Source organism: Triticum urartu, chromosome 3A, assembly GCF_056163025.1.
Source record: "Triticum urartu cultivar PI428250 chromosome 3A, HENAU_Tu73, whole genome shotgun sequence".
NCBI classification, from domain to species: Eukaryota; Viridiplantae; Streptophyta; class Magnoliopsida; order Poales; family Poaceae; genus Triticum; species Triticum urartu.
The window spans coordinates 630081101-630092788 of record NC_141875.1 but is presented as its reverse complement, the minus strand read 5'-3'; positions in this window follow the sequence as shown (position 1 = coordinate 630092788).

The following is an 11688-nucleotide window of genomic DNA, read 5'->3' as shown; positions in this document are numbered from 1 at the left end:
TTGTACTGGGACCACCGGAAGGGTCCCGGGGGCCCACCGGGTGGGGCCACCTGCCCCGGGGGGCCACATGGGCTGTAGGGGGTGTGCCTTGGCCTATATGGGCCAAGGGCACCAGCCCCAAGAGGCCCATGCGCCAAGAGTAGAGGAAAAGGGAGAGTCCTAAAAGGGGAAGGCACCTCCGAGGTGCCTTGGGGAGGATGGACTCCTCCCCCCTTGGCCGCACCCTTCCTTGGAGGAAGGGGCAAGGGCTGCGCCTCCCCCCTCTCCCTTGGCCCTATATATAGTGGGGAAAAGGAGGAGCAACTAGACCTAAGGCCTGGCGCCTCCCTCTCCCCCCCGTGACACATCTCCCTCCTCCCGCAGCGCTTAGCGAAGCCCTGTTGGAATCCCGCTACTTCCACCACGCCGTCGTTCTGCTGGATCTCCATCAACCTCTCCCACCTCCTTGCTGGATCAAGGCATGGGAGACGTCTCCGTTCCGTACGTGTGTTGAACGCGGAGGTGCCGTCCGCTCGGCGCTAGGATCATCGGTGATTTGGATCACGACGAGTACGACTCCATCAACCCCGTTCTCTTGAACGCTTCCGCGCGCGATCTACAAGGGTATGTAGATCCACTCCTCCCTCGTTGCTAGATGACTCCATAGATTGATCTTGGTGACACGTAGGAAAATTTTGAATTTATGCTACGTTCCCCAACAGTGGCATCATGAGCTAGGTCTATGCGTAGTTTCTATGCACGAGTAGAACACAAAGTAGTTGTGGGCGTTGATTTTGTTCAATATGCTTGCCGTTACTAGTATTATCTTGATTCGGCGGCATCGTGGGATGAAGCGGCCCGGACCGACCTTACACGTACTCTTACGTGAGACTGGTTCCACCGACTAACATGCACTAGTTGCATAAGGTGGCTAGCGGATGTCTGTCTCTCCCACTTTAGTCGGATCGGATCGATGAGAAGGGTCCTTATGAAGGGTAAATAGCAATTGGCATATCACGTTGTGGTTCTTGCGTAGGTAAGAAACGTTCTTGCTAGAAACCCATAGCAGCCACGTAAAACATGCAAACAACAATTAGAGGACGTCTAACTTGTTTTTGCAGGGTATGCTATGTGATGTGATATGGCCAAAAGGATGTGATGAATGATATATGTGATGTATGAGATTGATCATGTTCTTGTAATAGGAATCACGACTTGCATGTCTATGAGTATGACAACCGGCAGGAGCCATAGGAGTTGTCTTTATTTATTTATGACCTGCGTGTCAACTTAAATGTCATGTAATTACTTTACTTTATTGCTAAAGCGTTAGCCATAGTAGTAGAAGTAATAGATGACGAGACAACTTCAAGAAGAAACGATGATGGAGATCATGATGATGGAGATCATGGTGTCATGCCGGTGACAAGATGATCATGGAGCCCCAAGATGGAGATCAAAGGAGCTATATGATATTGGCCATATCATGTCACTATTATTTGATTGCATGTGATGTTTATCATGTTTTTGCATCTTGTTTACTTAGAACGACGGTAGTAAATAAGATGATCCCTCATTACAATTTCAAGAATGTGTTCTCCCCTAACTGTGCACCGTTGCTAAAGTTCGTCGTTTCGAAGCACCACGTGATGATCGGGTGTGATAGATCCTTACGTTCACATACAACGGGTGTAAGACAGTTTTACACATGCAAAACACTTAGGGTTAACTTGACGAGCCTAGCATGTACAGACATGGCCTCGGAACACAAGAGACCGAAAGGTCGAGCATGAGTCGTATGGTAGATACGATCAACATGAAGATGTTCACCGATGATGACTAGTCCGTCTCACGTGATGATCGGACACGGCCTAGTTGACTCGGATCATGTAATCACTTAGATGACTAGAGGGATGTCTATCTGAGTGGGAGTTCATAAGATGAACTTAATTATCCTGAACATAGTCAAAAGGTCTTCGCAAATTATGTCGTAGCTCGCGCTTCAGTTCTACTGTTTAGATATGTTCCTAGAGAAAATTTAGTTGAAAGTTGATAGTAGCAATTATGTGGACTAGGTCCGTAAACTGAGGATTGTCCTCATTGCGTCATAGAAGGCTTATGTCCTTAATGCACCGCTCAGTGTGCTGAACCTCGAACGTTGTCTATGGATGTTGCGAACATCTGACATACACATTTTGATAACTACGTGATAGTTCAGTTAAACGGTTTAGAGTTGAGGCACCAAAGACGTTTTTGAAATGTCGCGGAACATATGAGATGTTTCGAGAGCTGAAATTGGGATTTCAGGCTCGTGCCCACGTCAAGAGGTATAAGACCTCCGACGATTTTCTTAGCCTACAAACTAAGGGAGAAAAGCTCAATTGTTGAGCTTGTGCTCAGATTGTCTAAGTACAACAATCACTTGAATCGAGTGGGAGTTGATCTTCCAGATGAAATAGTGATGGTTCTCCGAAGTCATTACCACCAAGCTGCTAAAGCTTCGTAATGAACTATGATATATCAGGAACATATGTGATGATCCTTGAGATATTCGCGATGTTTGACACCGCGAAAGTAGAAATCAAGAAGGAGCATCAATTGTTGATGGTTGGTGAAACCACTAGTTTCAAGAAGGGCAAGGGAACGAAGGGATACTTCATGAAACGGCAATTCAGCTGCTGCTCTAGTGAAGAAACCCAAGGTTGAACCCAAACCCGAGACTAAGTGCTTCTGTAATAAGGGGAACAACCACTGGAGCAGAATTACCCTAGATACTTGGTAGATTAGAAGGCTGGCAAGGTCGATAGAAGTATATTGGATATACATTGTGTTGATGTGTACTTTACTAGTACTCCTAGTAGCACCAGGGTATTAGATACCGGTTCGGTTGCTAAGTGTTAGTAACTCGAAACAAAAGGCTACGGAATAAACGAAGACTAGCTAAAGGTGAGCTGACGATATGTGTTGGAAGTGTTTCCAATGTTGATATGATCAAGCATCGCACGCTCCCTCTACCATCGAGATTGGTGTTTGCGTTGAGCATAGACATGATTGGCTTATGTCTATCGCGATACGGTTATTCATTTAAGGAGAATAATGGTTACTCTGTTTATTTGAATAATACCTTCAATGGTCTTACACCTGAAATGAATGGTTCATTGAATCTCGATCATAGTGATACACATGTTCATGCCAAAAGATATAAGATAGTAATGATAGTACCACCTACTTGTGGCACTGCCACGTAAGTCATATCGGTATAAAACGCATGAAAGAAGCTCCATGTTGATGGATCTTTGGACTCACTCATTTTTGAAAGGATTGAGACATGCGAACCATGTTTGTTGGTAGATATGCATGAAGAAACTCTATACAGATGGATCGTTTGGACTCACTTGATTTTGAATCACTTGAGACATGCAAATCATACCACATGGGCAAGATGACTGAAAGCCTCGTTTTCAGTAAAATGGAACTAGAAAGCAACTTGTTGGAAGTAATACATTTTGATGTGTGCAGTCCAATGAGTGCTGAGGCATGTAGTGGATATTGTTATACTTCACAGATGATTTGAGTAGATGTTGAGTACATTTACTTGATGAATCATGAGTCTGAATTATTGAAAGGTTCAAGTAATTTTGGGGTGAAGTTGAAAGATCGTCGTGACAAGAGGATAAAATATCTATGATATGATCATAGAGATGAATATCTGAATTACGAGTTTGGCACAGAATTAAGACATTGTGGAAATTGTTTCACAACTAATACAGCCTGGAACACCATAGTGTGATGGTCTGTCCGAACATCATAACTGCACCCTATTGGATATGATGCATACCATGATGTCTCTTATCGAATTACCACGATAGTTTATGGGTTAGGCATTAGAGACAACCACATTCACTTTAAATAGGGCACCACGTAATTCCGATGAGATGACACCATATGAACTATGGTTTAGAGAAACCTAAGCTGTCATTTCTTAAAAGTTTGGGGCTGTGACGCTTATGTGAAAAGGTTTCAGGCTGATAAGCTCAAACCCAAAGCGGATAAATGCATCTTCATAGGACACCCAAAACAGTTGGGTATACCTCCTGTCTCAGATTCGAAAGCAATAAGGGATTGTTTCTAGAATCGGGTCCTTTCTCGAGGAAAAGTTTCTCTCGAAAGAATTGAGTGGGAGGATGGTGGAGACTTGATGAGGTTATTAAACCGTCTCTTCAACTAGTGTGTGGCAGGGCACAGGAAGTTGTTCCTATGGCACCTACACCAATTGAAGTGGAAGCTTGTGATAGTGATCATGAAACTTCATATCAAGTCACTACCAAACCTCGTAGGATGACAAGGATGCGTACTACTTCAGAGTGGTAAGTAATCCTGTCTTGGAAGTCATGTTGCTAGACAACAATGAACCTACGAGCTATGGAGAAGCGATGGTGGGCCTGGATTCCAAAATGGCTCGAGGCCATATAATCCGAGAGAGGATCCATATATGAAAACAAAGTGTAGACTTTGGCAGAACAGCTCGATGGTCGTAAGGCTGTTGAGTGCAGATGGATTTTAAAAGGAAGACAGACAATGATGGTAAGTATTACCATTAAGAAAGCTCGACTTGTCGTTAAGATGTTTTCCGACAAGTTCAAGGAGTTGACTACGATGAGACTTTCTCACTCGTAGCGATGCTAAGAATCTGTTGGAATTATATTAGCGATTACTGCATTATTTATGAAATCTTGCAGATAGGATGTCAAAACATTGTTTCCTCGACGATTTTCTTGAGGAAAGGTTGTATGTGATACAACCGGAAGGTTTTGTCAATCCTGAGAGATGCTAATAAGTATGCAAAGCTCCAGCAATCCTTCTAAGGACTGGAGTAAGCATCTCGGAGTTGGAATGTATGCTTTGATGAGATGATCAAAGATTTTGGGTGTATACAAAGTTTATGAGAAACTTGTATTTCCAAAGAAGTGAGTGGGAGCACTATAGAATTTCTGATGAGTATATGTTGTTGACATATTATGGATCAGAAATGACGTAGAATTTCTGGAAAGCATATAGGGTTATTTGGAAAGTGTTTTTCAATGGAAAGCCTGGATTAAGCTACTTGAACATTGAGCATCAAGATCTATAAGGATAGATCAAAACGCTTAATGGTACTTTCAAATGAGCACATACCTTGACATGATCTTGAAGGTGTTCAAGATGGATCAGTCAAAGAAGGAGTTCTTGCCTGAGTTGTAAGGTATGAAGTTCAGACTTAAAGCTCGACCACGGCAGAATAGAGAGAAAGGACGAAGGTCGTCCCCTATGCTTAAGACATAGGCTCTACAGTATGCTATGCTGTGTACCGCACCTGAAGTGTGCCTTGCCATGAGTCAGTCAAGGGGTACAAGAGTGATCCAAGAATGGATCACAGTACAGCGGTCAAAGTTATCCTTAGTAACTAGTGGACTAAGGAATTTTCTTGATTATGGAGGTGATGAAGAGTTCGACGTAAAGAGTTACGACGATGCAAGCTTAACACCTATCCGGATAGCTCTGAGTAGAGATATCGGATACGTATAATGGAGCAACAATTTAGAATAACTCCAAGTAGAACAGTTATTTGAAATGGCTCCAAATAGAGCGTGGTAGCTGCATCTAGGAGATGACATAAAGATTTGTAAAGCACACACGGATCTGAAAGGTTCAGACCCGTTGACTAAAACCTCTCTCACAAGCAACATGATCAAACCCAGAACTCATTGAGTGTTAATCACATAGTGATGTGAACTAGATTATTGACTCTAGTAAACTCTTTGGATGTTGGTTACATGGCGATGTGACCTGTGAGTGTTAATCACATGGCGATGTGAACTAGATTATTGACTCTAGTGCAAGTGGGAGACTGTTGGAAATATGCCCTAGAGGCAATAATAAATTAGTTATTATTATATTTCCTTGTTCATGATAATCGTTTATTATCCATGCTAGAATTGTATTGATAGGAAACTCAGATACATGTGTGGATACATAGACAACACCATGTCCCTAGTAAGCCTCTAGTTGACTAGCTCGTTGATCAATATGTGGTTACGGTTTCCTGACCATGGACATTAGATGTCATTGATAACGGGATCACATCATTAGGAGAATGATGTGATGGACAAGACCCAATCCTAAGCCTAGCACAAAGATCGTGTAGTTCGTATGCTAAAGCTTTTCTAATGTCAAGTACCATTTCCTTAGACCATGAGATTGTGCAACTCCCGGATACCGTAGGAATGCCTTGGGTGTATCAAACGTCACAACGTAACTGGGTGGCTATAAAGGTACACTACAGGTATCTCCGAAAGTGTCTGTTGGGTTGGCACGAATCGAGACTGGGATTTGTCACTCCGTGTAAACGGAGAGGTATCTCTGGGCCCACTCGGTAGGACATCATCATAATGTGCACAATGTGATCAAGGAGTTGGTCATGGGATGATGTGTTACGGAACGAGTAAAAGAGACTTGCCGGTAACGAGATTGAACAAGGTATCGGGATACCGACGATCGAATCTCGGGCAAGTATCGTACCGATAGACAAAGGGAATTGTATACGGGATTGATTAAGTCCTTGACATCGTGGTTCATCCGATGAGATCATCGTGGAACATGTGGGAGCCAACATGGGTATCCAGATCCCGCTGTTGGTTATTGACCGGAGAGTCATCTCTGTCATGTCTGCATGTCTCCCGAACCCGTAGGGTCTACACACTTAAGGTTCAGTGACGCTAGGGTTATAGAGATATTAGTATGCGGTAACCCGAAAGTTGTTCGGAGTCCCGGATGAGATCCCGGACGTCACGAGGAGTTCCGGAATGGTCCGGAGGTAAAGAATTATATATAGGAAGTGCTATTTCGGCCATCGGGACAAGTTTCGGGGTCACCGGTATTGTACCGGGACCACCGGAAGGGTCCCGGGGGCCCACCGGGTGGGGCCACCTGCCCCGGGGGGCCACATGGGCTGTAGGGGGTGCGCCTTGGCCTATATGGTCCAAGGGCACCAGCTCCAAGAGGCCCATGCGCCAAGAGTAGAGGAAAAGGGAGAGTCCTAAAAGGGGAAGGCACCTCCGAGGTGCCTTGGGGAGGATGGACTCCTCCCCCCCTTGGCCGCACCCTTCCTTGGAGGAAGGGGCAAGGGCTGCGCCTCCCCCCTCTCCCTTGGCCCTATATATAGTGGGGAAAAGGAGGAGCAACTAGACCTAAGGCCTGGCGCCTCCCTCTCCCCCCCGTGACACATCTCCCTCCTCCCGCAGCGCTTAGCGAAGCCCTGTTGGAATCCCGCTACTTCCACCACGCCGTCGTGCTGCTGGATCTCCATCAACCTCTCCCTCCTCCTTGCTGGATCAAGGCGTGGGAGACGTCTCCGTTCCGTACGTGTGTTGAACGCGGAGGTGCCGTCCGTTCGGCGCTAGGATCATCGGTGATTTGGATCACGACGAGTACGACTCCATCAACCCCGTTCTCTTGAACGCTTCCGCGCGTGATCTACAAGGGTATGTAGATCCACTCCTCCCTCGTTGCTAGATGACTCCATAGATTGATCTTGGTGACACGTAGGAAAATTTTGAATTTATGCTACGTTCTCCAACAAAAAGTAGAGTTGAGTAGTTGTACATGTGAGGAGCTAGGGGTAACAAAATATTATCTATATCATGTCATCATGCTTAAAGCAATGCTTTGTTTTACTTGGTACCTTTGAGATGCATGTTGTATAGTGGTCATGGGTGGCATATTACCTAAAGATGCAATTATATTATAGTTTATAGATGTACGGACATGCCTATATGTAATTATGTCATGTATAGTCACAGTTATAAAAGCTGCAATTTAATTGACATGCAATTGTAATTTGTTCACCACACTCACGCTATGTTTTATGGAGAGATGCCACTAGTGAAATTATGGATACAGATCCATTCATCCTTATTGCTTTCAACCTCGGTCACTCTTTTTATTTCTTGTTTACAATCTGAACCGTTATTTTTTTTCATTGTTGCAATTATCACTTCCTACCACAAGTTATGTTAATCCTTGTAACTAGCAAGGCTAGTGAGACCGACAGTCCTATTAGTTTCATTGGGGACTAAGACAAGTATTGTAGTTGTGTGAAGATATTGATCATTGGCTATTGTCAAGCACTCCTACTAGTTCGATAAATCCTAACGCCATCCACTTGAGGGAAATTGTTGATTGCCTACAAACCTCTACATTTGGGGGTAATAACTTCGTAGAAGAGAGGAAGCACCATATAGGGTAGAAAACCTGTATAGGAGAAACATTTGGACCTAGAATACTCATTAATTGCACTTTTGGGATTTGGAAGGCGATTTTCAAAGTTTCAAGATATAATTGTGGCACTATAAACAATTAAACATATGGTCTAAATTCAAGTCCTTTCCTGGTTGGTTATCAAAGATAGAATACCAGTTCATGGTTCAACGATGGTCCTATGACTCCAGATGCTAGCTATTCCTACTAGCACCGAAAACTATGGCCCATATTTTCAAGGGCTGCCCCTTCTCTGTGGTCGTCTAAACCCATGTAAAGAACTTTTTGGGTGAGGCTATCCCCTTGTCCATCTACCTTTCGAGCGCACACATAGTCTTGGAGTGGTGGGGCAATATAATTGCTTCTGAGGTGAAGGGCACTAAAAGGCGACTAGGTGGAAGTTTTTTCCATACCCTATGGAACATCTGGAGAAAAAGAAACTAGAGAATTTTCAATGGAACCTTGTTAACGCGCCTCAAGGTGGATGTGTTGTCTTTTGAAGATATCAACCATCACGCTTTAGCTCTTGGTAGTGCGTAGCCGATGGTGGGTATTTCTGTTATTAGTTTCTTGATGTGTATGGCCACGTTCCCATAAAAAGAAGTGGCTTCTTATACATATTCATTTCTTTCATCTAAATGATAAAGTAGCACTCCTATCAGTTTCTCAAAAGAAAGAAAGAAAACACCAAACAATTTAGAGACATATGGTGCACTTCACTCTAATATAAAGTAGCGAGCTACATGGGTTTGCCATCTATCGAATTTATTTGCATGCTCGGCGAGGAAGAACAAAGAGAGAATAAGATTAAAGAAACAAAGACATAATTATTTCTTGGGCTTCATTTGATGTAACATATATAGCTCAAGGTATCTATTGCAAAAAGACAAAAATAACAAAATTTTGCGGGAATTATGTCACCAAGCCTCCCTTGTTAGAGGTTTCACGCTTAACGCGCTATATGAGATGATCAAACTATATCATGCTACATTTGAACCTAGACACCTCAATAATTGCACTTTTGGGATTTGGGTGAAATTTTCTAACTTTCAAGACACATGTGAGACACTCGAAGTAGATAAAGATCTGGGCCACGCACGCTGAGCCTAAATGCAAGTTCCTTTCCTAGCTGGCTCTCCATGACAAAATGTTGGCCTGGTTCAGGAATGGCCATATGACCCTAGATGTCAGATATGTCTACAAGCTCGGGAAACTATGAACCACATTTGCAAGGACCTCCCCCTATATGTGGCCCGTCTGGAACCATGTCAACAATTAGTCGAGCGAGATTATCCCCCGTGCATCTATCTACAGGAGGAAGGCGGAGTCTCATAGTAGTGGCACAATATCATTGAGCGTGGTGGACAGTTGCTCCATACACCCTATGGAACCTCTAGCAGGAGCTAAACTAGAGAATTTTGAAGGCACCTTGTTAACACACCTTGAGCTAGTTATCTTAGCTTTCATAGACATCAAGTTGTGTGCTTAAGCTTTTGTTAACTGCCCAACCGACAATGGGGATTTATGAGATTAGTTATTTGATAGGTTTGGCTATGTTCCCATAAATAGATGCAACTTCTTGTGTATATTCAACTCTTTCATCTAAATGAAAAGGCGGCACTCTTGTCGATTTATCAAAGAGCCATATGACGCACCTTGCACTAATACAAAAGTAGTGAGCTAGATGGACCAGTCATCTACTGCGTCATATATAGCTCAGGGTAGCTATTGCAAAAAAAATCCACATATTTGGCGAGAATACCACCAAGCCTCCCTTATTCAAGGTGCCCCCGATTAACATGCTAGCTGGAACGGTCAAATGGTATCAGGGCAAGTGGACCTGCAAGGCATACTAGTTGCGCTTTCGGATGTGGATGTTAATTTTTCAAAGTTTCAAGACCAACGTGAGACACTCGAGCAGTTTAGGATACATGATGCATTTCACTCTCATAGAAAAGTAGCGAGTTACTCGGTATCATCATCTAACATATATATGTGCATGCACAAACATCTTTGGTACTCAAATTATTCAATCGCGGTGACAACACGATGAAGTGTAGAGGATCCACATGTGACCATAACATGCAAGCTAGTTGTATCTCATAGTGCATGATGATGAGCTAGTTCTAGATCACACCTGCTTTGCCACAAGTGCATTGGAATAAAGCTACAACACAGGAAAGGGAAAAAAAAACAATGTTGTTTGCTTCATTCCTCAACAAGAGGAAGGGAGAAGAAAGAAAGGCAAAATGATTTATTGGATTATATTTTAGGCAATGAATATAATTTAGGGTGGCCTGTGCGCAAAAAAAAAAAACTCGACTGATCTGGCGGTATGTCTGCTGACAAGCCTCTCTTGTCTGATGTGTCACTGATTAACACGCCGGCTGGGATGGTCAAATGATATCAGGGCAAATTTGGACCTAGATGACTCATTAATTGCATTTTTGGATTTGTATGGCGGGTTTTCTAAGTTTCAATACCTAGACGCGATGCTTGAAACTGTTTAGAGGCGTGTTATGTACTTCGCTATAATACAAAAGTAGTGAGCTACATGGGCTGAACGTCTATGAATATTTCCATGAACAAAAGTCTTCAAGTACTCAAATGATCCACGTCAGCCCTAGCTTACGCATGCTTTACCAACTATGTACATGTGAATAAAACTATAACCTAAAAAGGAAACCCAGTCACTAGCTCTAGTGGCGGAGGCACTATTGGACCAGGCCTCAAGCTCGCCTGTATTGTAGCTCTTTTTTTTTTGAGTCAAGCCTGTATTGTATTGTAGCTATTATTGAAACCTGCACGTTGTTGTTGTGGCCCAGGATGCGACCTTGCATGACTGGGGCTTTCTTCGGAAAGCAACTAGTTAACGAGCGCTTCTTCGGGAGCCTCGCAACAATCAGTGTCACTTAGCACTTTTAGCCAATCGCCACGTGTCATGCTTTAGACGTTTTCTTTGAATTTTTTTATTTTTTTCGCACGCGTTTTTGGCTTTTTAAACGGGTTTTTCGGTTTTCTTCGACGTTTTGGTTTTTCACCGGTCTTTCTTAACTTTTTGATAAAAAAAATTGCGCGAAAAAATGCGTTTTCTTTTTTTCCTTTTCGCAAGAGTCACGGTTCTGCTTCCGCGAGAGGCACGATTTTCCTTTCGTGAGAGTCACGGCCGTGCCACTTGGAAACGGAAAAAAATGTGTTTTTTATTTTTTTTCCTTTCGCAAGAGTCACGGTTTTGCTTCCGCGAGAGGCACGGGTGTGCTTTCGCGAGAGTCACGGCCATGCCTCTCAGAAACGAAAAAAAACATGTTTTCTGTTACTTTTTTCCTTTCGCGAGAGTCATGGTTTTGCTTCTGCGAGAGGCACGGTTGTGCTTTAGCGAGAGTCACGTCTGTGCCTCTCGGAAAAGGAAAAAAC